Source organism: Bubalus kerabau, chromosome 6 (genome assembly GCF_029407905.1).
Source record: "Bubalus kerabau isolate K-KA32 ecotype Philippines breed swamp buffalo chromosome 6, PCC_UOA_SB_1v2, whole genome shotgun sequence".
Lineage (NCBI taxonomy): Eukaryota > Metazoa > Chordata > Mammalia > Artiodactyla > Bovidae > Bubalus > Bubalus kerabau.
Window position 1 is genome coordinate 101,435,760 of NC_073629.1, and position 8,743 is coordinate 101,444,502.

General features: G+C 42.8%; 1 pseudogene; it reads right to left on the reverse strand.

Moving 5' to 3' along the window:
• Positions 1-7,999: 7,999 nt before the first annotated feature.
• Positions 8,000-8,379, reverse strand: LOC129656263 (40S ribosomal protein S15a-like; annotated as a pseudogene).
• Positions 8,380-8,743: the final 364 nt, after the last annotated feature.

Consider the following 8,743-nt stretch of genomic DNA (forward strand, 5'->3'; position numbering starts at 1 on the left):
AGCGACTTCACTTTCACTTTTCACGTTCATGCATTGGAGAAGGAAATGGCAACCCACTCCAGTGTTCTTGCCTGGAGAATCTCAGGGACGGGGGAGCCTGGTGGGCTGTCGTCTATGGGGTCGCACAGAGTCGGACACAACTGAAGCGACGCAGCAGCAGCAGCCTATGTTTGTGTGCTGATGAAGAGTTCAGTAAATGATGTAGTGATTAAGCTAACATTAGCTGCTGTGTGTGCTCAGTTGCTTCAGTACTGTCTGACTCTTTGTGACCCTATGGACTGTAGCCTGCCAGGCTCCTCTTGTCCATGGAATTCTCCAGGCAAGAGTACTGGAGTGGGTTGCCATGTTCTCCTCCAGGGCATCTTCCTGACCCAGGGATTTCATGCACCTCTTGGTATGTCTCCTGCACAGCAGGCAGAATCTTTACTGCTGAGCCACCCGGGAAGCCCAGCTCCTATATCAATCTTCCCAATTATGCATAATGGCTCAAACATGATAGAAGTTTGTGTCTTGATAACTTAAATTCTAAAGCAATCAGATTTACTCCAGATGGTAATTTAGGACCTTGACTTCCTATACCTTGTGACTCACCCACCTTCAACAGACTCCTGTGATTCTAAGCTTGTCTGCATCAAGCCTCGAAAGAGAAAAGAGCATAAATAATATTCATGGGATGTCTTTAGGGGTCTGGCTTGGAAGCAGCAGTGATCACTTCAGCACACAGAGCCATACTATTAATACATACCTAACTTCCAGAGAGATTCGGAAATCTTGTCTAGCTGTGTGCAGGAAGAGGAAGAAAAGGATTTGGTAGCTAGCAATCTCTGCTATAGGGGAGAAGTTAAAGATGTAGAAGATGAGGTGGGGGGTGGAGAAGGGGGTAATGGAAAGAGTGAGCTTTCTAAGAAACAAGAGGGGTAGAAACCAGGCTTAAGAGCCCATGAGGACAGATTTTTTTCCCCAGCCAGGAGACAGGGGCAGGGAGGTCATGGATATTTGCCAAAGAATGACCACAAAGACAGACCATGTTTAAGGCATTAAGGAGACAAGGAAGGTAGGTGCTGATGGACAGAATGGAGCAAAACCAGTAAGTTGGAGATCCTGATAAGGCCAAGAGTGACTTCCATGGGGATTCTTAAATGATTAAGCTGGAATGAGAGGGCACTGTGGTGTTTGCCCTTTCAAGGATATGTTTGGACAAGTTATTTAGGATATGATTGGATTCTGATGATGACAAGGTCCACATGTGACCATGGACATAGGGAGGCGAAGATGGAATGAAGAAAATAGTCACTGACAGTGAGGAAGTCAAGAGCCCAGGTTTAGCTGTGTGGGTACCAATACCACCCAGAAGGATAATAGGAATTGTAAATGAGAGAAAAGTCTTGAATCATATGCCAAAGTCTTCAGAGGATGACAGGTCATGACTAAGAAAATGGAAAATGATAGTTGTGTGGGGAGGAGAAGATGGTGGTAAATCTGGCTGAGGTGAGACTTTGAAGGCACATAATTTTTCTTTTCTTTTTCTTTTTTGGCTGTGCTAGGTCTTCATTGTGTCACATGGGCTCTTCACTGCAGTGTACAGGGTTCTCTGTTTGTTGTGCTTAGTTGCCCCGAAGCGTGTGGGATCTTAGTTCCCTGACCAGGGATTGAACTTGTGTCCCCTGCATTGGAAGGTGAGTTCTTAACCTCTGGATCACCAGGGTAGTTCTCATAAGTTTTCTTTTACAAGAAGGAGAAGTAGTAAAGTTCTAGAAGTTATATGTGGTGGTAAGAAGGATACTGATTTCACCTTCCAGTTTTCAGTAGATGAAAAAGTTGGAGAGGGAGCTTTGGCCGGTGAGGGGGTTGTGGTGGATGGAGGGAGGGTCCTCAAGGGATCACCAGGCTTCAGTTTAGGCAAGAGAAAAGCCTTGGGATGTTGGTATCTAAGGGAGTTTATCAGTTTCAGAATGAGGTTCAAGAGGATACAAAGGAATGACTGGGGATCAGGGCCAAGGAGTGCTGGATCAGTTGAGAGGATATCGAGAACAGGTGAGGAGAGTCACAAAGGTAGGGCGAAACTTTTGAATGGAATTTGTCCTGAGAATTCCTTGATGAAAGAGGTATACACCAGCCGAGTATAGTTGGGAGCCTTCTTGTGGTGATTTGGCAATAATACGGTCCCTTGCAGCTTCACATGGGGGTGTAGCACACAGAGGGGGATTTGATGACTCAGGGCATCTGCCCCCAGGTTCACATGGAACAGCCACTGAGACCTAGAGCCCAACTCATGGTAGGCCTTTCCCACCAGCCTCCTCTCACTTCATTGCACTCTCTGCTCCAGACATCATAGCCACCTTTTAGATCCTCAATTCTTGCATGTTTTTCTCTGTCACAGGGGCACACACCCTTCTCTCTGCCCTCTCTTATTCATCCTTCAGATCTTGACTAAAACATCCCTCCTTTGGGTACACCCCAGGCTCCCCTGTTATTCTCTCTCATCACATTGTGTTCTTCTTCTTCACAGAGCTTATCATAGTTATAATTTTGCAGTTATCTGTGTGCTCATTTAATTAAAGCCCCTCTCTTTTGCTTGTCTGTAAATTCCACAAGGGTCATGTCTGTTTGGTATTCTAATACTTGCATATAATAGGTGGGATGGTTTTAAAATAGATCCAAAAATGCTTTGACACTCACCCTTTCAAGGCAGAAAACTAATTTTACTCCTCTTGATGTTGACCAGACTTAGTGACTTGCTTCTAACAAATAGAATGTAGTGGAAGTGACAATATATAACTTCTGAGGTTATAGAAAGAATAAAGCTTCCTCCTGGTGCTTTCTTGTTCTTGGATCACTTGCCCAGGGAAAGCCAAGGCATGCTGTGCTGTCACTCAAGAAGCACTGTGGTAGGGATTTCCCTGGTGGTCCAGTGGCTAAGACTCCATGCTCCCAATGCAGGGGGCCTGGATTTGATCCCTGGTCAGGGAACTGTATTCCACATGCTGCAACTAAAGATGTCCACAACTAAAACCTAGCACAGCCAAATAAATAAATAAATAAATAAATATATATATATATATATTTTTTTTTTTTTTAAAGAAGAAACACCATGGTAAGACTCACATGGAGAGGAACTGAGGCCTCCTACTAATAGCCAGCATCAAGTTTTCAGTCATGAGAGGAAGGCACCTTTTTGTCTTTCTTTTTTTAATTAAAACTTTTTATTTTCTATTGAAGTATAGCCAATTAACTGGGTCAGAAAGATCCTCTGGAGGAGGAAATGGCCACCCACTCCACTATTATTGCCTGGAAAATCCCATGGACAGAGGACCCTGTCTGGCTACAGTCCATGGGGTTGCAAAGAGTCAGACACAACTTGGTGACTAAACAACCACAACTCTATGGCACACATTGTGCTCGTTCTTGTTAGGGACAGATAAGATGTTCCGTATAAGCCACAACTTTTGCATACTAAGGATACTTCTTTTATCTCAGACTTTAGCAAGGAATTATACTTCCATCAAGAAGTATGACAAAATAAAATTTCAAATTCTTTATGAGCAACTGAGAATTCTCTGAATCCTAATGCAATAATTTCAGTCCATGGGGTCACAAAGAGTTGGACACCACCGAGCCATCACATATAGCCAATTAACAATGTTATGATAGTGTCAGGTGAACAGCCAGTGGACTCAGCCATACATACACATGTAAACATTCTTCTCCAAACTCCCCTTCCATCCAGGCTGCCATATAACATTAAGCAGAGTTCCCAGTGCTGTACAGTAGGAGCTTGTTGGTTATCCATTTTATTCATTTTAAATATAGCAGAATGTCCATGTTGATCCCAAACTCCCTAACTATCCCTTCCCCGCATTGGAGGAAGGCACCTTGAAAGTGGATCCTCCAGCCCTGGTCAAGCCTTCAGATAGCTGCAGCTCTGACTGGCATCTAACCATAATCTCATGCGAGAATCTAAGCCAGAACCACTGCAACAAGTTGCTCCCTGTGAGAGGTAATAAATGATTATCATTATTGGTTTAAGCATCCAAGTTCTGGGGTAATTTATAATGCAACAATAGATAACTAATTTAATAGGTTTTTAAACAAATATTTACTGAATGAATGAATCACCAAATTCATGAACGCCTTTTTTTGTTTGTTTTTTTCAGTTTTTTTCTGCTTTGGTGTCAATCAGTAATTAGATCAATAATGATTCTAATAGGTGCCTGAAACTTCCTGTTGCCTCTTCTCTGCATTTCACTTTATATATAGAATTTTTCATCCTTATGAAAAATATACAAAGAAATCAGCAAAAATACTTAACCCTTAAAAGATTGCATTTATCTGAGTGATTTCAGTATAAGGAAAGATTAATTATATTTTCTCTTCCATTACATACTACCAAAGATTAGTTGGCATAAAAGTAATGCTGACAAGGCAAAATTCGTAAGGATCATCAAATAATGGTGAAATTTTGGCTGAGAGAGGGTTTAAAACATTTTTTTAAAATAAATCTCTAATGTAGATTTTTTTAACACAATTTTTAAGTCAATAAAGTTAACTTACATATCATTGAATGCTTTGATCAAATGTTTGCACCTTTTGGATTTAAAAGGCCAAGTACTTAAGGGTCATTGACTATTGCAACAGCTTTGTCTTTGCCTATGTCAACAGAACCCGAGAATCCTTTCAGCTAATAGAGGACGGAGGGAATTTTCAAAGGGAATCTTGACCTAATAGGATGTAGCATCCGTTGTTCCCTGTTGTAGCTGCAGAACAAAAGCAATGCCTGGCACACAGCAGGCATTTGAAACATATTTGTTGAATAAATGAATGAATGAATAAATCTCTTTACTCATCATAGTCATTGCGATGTTAAAAGCTGTTCCAGTTGCCTAAGTAGAAATGAACGCATAACTAACACTATCTGGCAAAAGGAAGGAAAGTCTGAATTATGTAGCATCAATCTGACAAGTGCAGCGAACTACTGTGTTATTGTTTGTTTGCTCATATTTACATTTTCTTCACAAAAATAAAATTTTTGTTTTACAACTGTGGTCGATTAAGGGTGCGGCTAATTCTGTGGACTGGCTCATTCAACATCTGTTCCATTCTCATTACAGTGTGTCTTCCTGGAATGCAGAGACTGAAAAGTTTAAAAGTACATTTTCCAGACTCTTTTCCTGCTAGGGTTCTGAATGAGATGTAGGTTCCTTCATTCAAATGCATCCACCTGTAACCTGAAAATGAACAGTTAAGAGGGAGAATTTGAGGCATCTATCTTACTCATTCTGATGGTTGAGAGGAAAGGAGTTTGATGTGTACCTAAAGCAGAGGTACCGACTCCCTAATTTGGCAGGGAACCTTCTGATGTGGAAGGGGTGGCAAGATTCCAGAGCTAGTGCCGGGTGGTTACTCCCTGATTCAGCAAGTAGTCTCCTGTTTTTCTAGGGAGCAGCAGCCTTCTTCACAGCCCAGTTCTGCAGAGTGGATTACAGAATTTTTCCTGGGTGATCAGACTGGAGTCTGTTTCCTCAGGGCATCTAACAACATTATAAGCCACTTAATACCGTGCCCCTGGAGAAGGAAATGGCAACCCACTCTAGTACTCTTGCCTGGAAAATCCCATGGGCGGAGGAGCCTGGTAGGCTATAATCCATGGGGTCGCAAAGAGCTGGACACAACTGAGCGACTTCACTTAATACCTTGCACCAAATCCCTTTCTGCCCAAGTGAGTAGTTTTCTCTGCCACTAAGCCCTAGGGGCTGAGAATTATTATACATCTGACACAATGGTTGATTACTATGTGGCTCATTAGAATATGGATGTACTTTAATATTTATGAAGTATCACATACTCTTTTGATCTGGGTTTGATTCCTGGGTTGGGAAGATCCCCTGGAGAAGGAAATGGCAACCTGCTCCAGTATCCTTGCCTGGAAAATTTCATGGACGGAGGAGCCTGGCAGGCTACAGTCCATGGGGTCACAAAGAGTCAGACATGACTGAGCAATTTCACTTTCACAGAATCCTAGTCCCCAACCAGAGACTGAACCCAGGCACATGGCAGTGAAAGCATGGAGTCCTAACCACTGGACTGAACCACGCACTGGACATACTCTATTGTCAGGAAGGTCCAGTTTCAACAAAAATATGTGCTTCTACAACAATCTATACATTGATTTTTTTTATTTGTTCATGCATTTATTTATTTAACATATTTATGGGACTTCCCTGGTGGTCCAGTGCTTCCAGTGCAGGGGACATGGGTTCAACTTATGGTCCAAGAAAATTCCACATGCCATGGGCAACTAAGCCTGCATGCCACAACCACTGAAGCCTGTTCGCCCCTAGAGCCCATGCTCTGCAACAAGAGAAGACACCGCAATGAGAAACCCATCCACTGCCACTGCAGAGTAGCTCCTGCTTGCCGCAACTAGAGAAAGCCCATACACAGCAATGAAGACCTAGCACAGGCTAAATAAATAAATGAATTAATTAACATTTATTTGTTTGGATGTGGTGAGTCTTCATCGTGGCATGCAAACTTTTAGTTGCAGCATATGGGATCTAGTTCCCTGACCAGGGATCAACCCAGGCCCTCTGCGTTGGTAGTGTGGAGTCTTAGCTACTGGACCACCAGGAAAGTCCCTATCCATTGATTTTTTAAAAAATCCTATGAAATTTGAATTTCATTGAAGAACTTTTTTGTTGCTTATCAATGCTATTAGGACTAAAGTTTGCAGGCATCCGAGTTCTACTGGATTTAAGCAAAAGAAAAATACATTTATAGAAGGTCTTCTCACAGAAGGCAAGGGCAAGGATGCAGCTGGACCTCAAGGTGACCTGGAGTCAGTGATTGCAGAGCTGCTGAAAACCCAGGAAGCCCCTCTCACCAGCTCTCACCATTGTCTCTCTCTGAATATATGCTTCCTTCTTTCTACTAACTTTATCTGCATCCCAGTAAACAGAGTTGTTTTTTTTAAAAGGGTCTGTCTCTGCTTATGTATTCTCCACTTAAGAGAACAGACAGGCAGACAAAAACAGGAATCCCCTACACTCAATTCCAGAATCTTAAGGAAAGACTCTGAGTAGCCTGCTGTAGTCAGGTGTATGGTTCTCTCTGTAGAGGATACCCCTGGAGTGCAGCACTCTGTGCAAGAGAGTATGGATGATGTGAATGTGAATGATGCCCCTTGGACTTCTGCCACCATTCTGAACCAGTCCACTGGGGTCTGGAAGCAGAGGCCCGTTGTGAGAGCCTGGCAGTGGGTACTCTGCTCCTGGCATTATAGTGGGGAGAGGGAAGTGGATCTGCAGGAAAAGAAAGTTATCATATGAGAGGGAATTATTGGGCACTCAGGTGACAAGCTCACTGATGTTCATTACGAGAGTGGTATGTTGATTTACCTGTATTAGATAAAGGGTAGGCAAACTACATACAGCCCATAGGCCAAATTCGGTCTGCTGGGTTTTTGTAAATACAGGTTTATTGGAACACAATCATGCTTGTTTGTTTGAGTGTTTTCTATGGCCACCCTTTTTCAGTACTGCAGAGTTAAGCAGTTGCAGCAGGAATCCCATGGTTCACAAAGCTACAATATTTACCGTCTGGCCCATTACAGGGGAAATTTGTTCACCCCGTATTAGACCTCTGCTACTCAAAATGAGGTCCGAAAGCCAGCAGTCTCGGCATCACCCGGCAGCTTGTCAAATCTCCACTTGCAACTGATGAGTCAGAATCTATTCTTTTTTCCCCCAGTGAGGCATTTTCTTTGCATGTATATATTACTTCTCAAGCGGCGCAATGGTAAAGAATCCGCCTGCCAAAGCAGGAGACTCAGGAGATGTGGGTTCAATCCCTGTGGGAAGATCCGCTGGAGGAGGAGATGGCAACAAACTCCAGTATTTTTACCTGGAGAATCCAATGGACAGAGGAGCCTGGTGGGCTACAGTCCATGGGGTCACAAAGAGTCGGACACGACTGAGCAACTGACCATACACACGTTATATCCCTAAAAAAAGAAGCCCAAGATTTTCCCACCTGTGTGTTTTCATCTTGCTTCTTTGTGGTCCTTGATGCCAGCTAAGGTTATCAGTATAATGAAACCAAAGTGACTGGATGGTAGCAAGTTATTCTGCCATTTTTCTAGATCTTTGAGTTGTACATCAAATCTGGGTCTGATCTCCACACTTGTGTAACTTGCCTGTGAGGTTCACAACAATTTTCCCAGCTCTGTGATCATCAGTGACTTCAGATTGGCCAATTTAATCATGCTTCATCATCACAGTTAGACACTGGATGTTGGCTTTGGAGTACAGGCTAATAAGAACCTCTCTTTTTGGCATTGTTGATGCTCTTGAGAATATCAGTCAGGACATTTGTGCGCACCATTATGACAGCACAGAAAGATGGCAGACAGAACCTGCTTTTTAACAAGATCTCCAGGTGATTCCGAGGCGCATTAAGATTTGAGAAGCACTATATTAAACTCCTCAGTGGGCACAATCAATATTATTGAAACTTTTGTTTCACACCAGCCCCTTTTAACCTGCTGGGACATGATGCAATCTCCCACGCACATTAGACTAGTGTGCTACTATCTCTGGATTCGATGCAGTGAGTTTTTTTCGGAATATGTCAGGGCAGAGTGTCATTGCAGTCAGCCAGAATCAGCCCAGACAAAGGTATACCTGGCTACAGTTTGTTGGGTACCTACTCATTCGTTCAGTTATAACAGGTATTTATTGAGAGCATG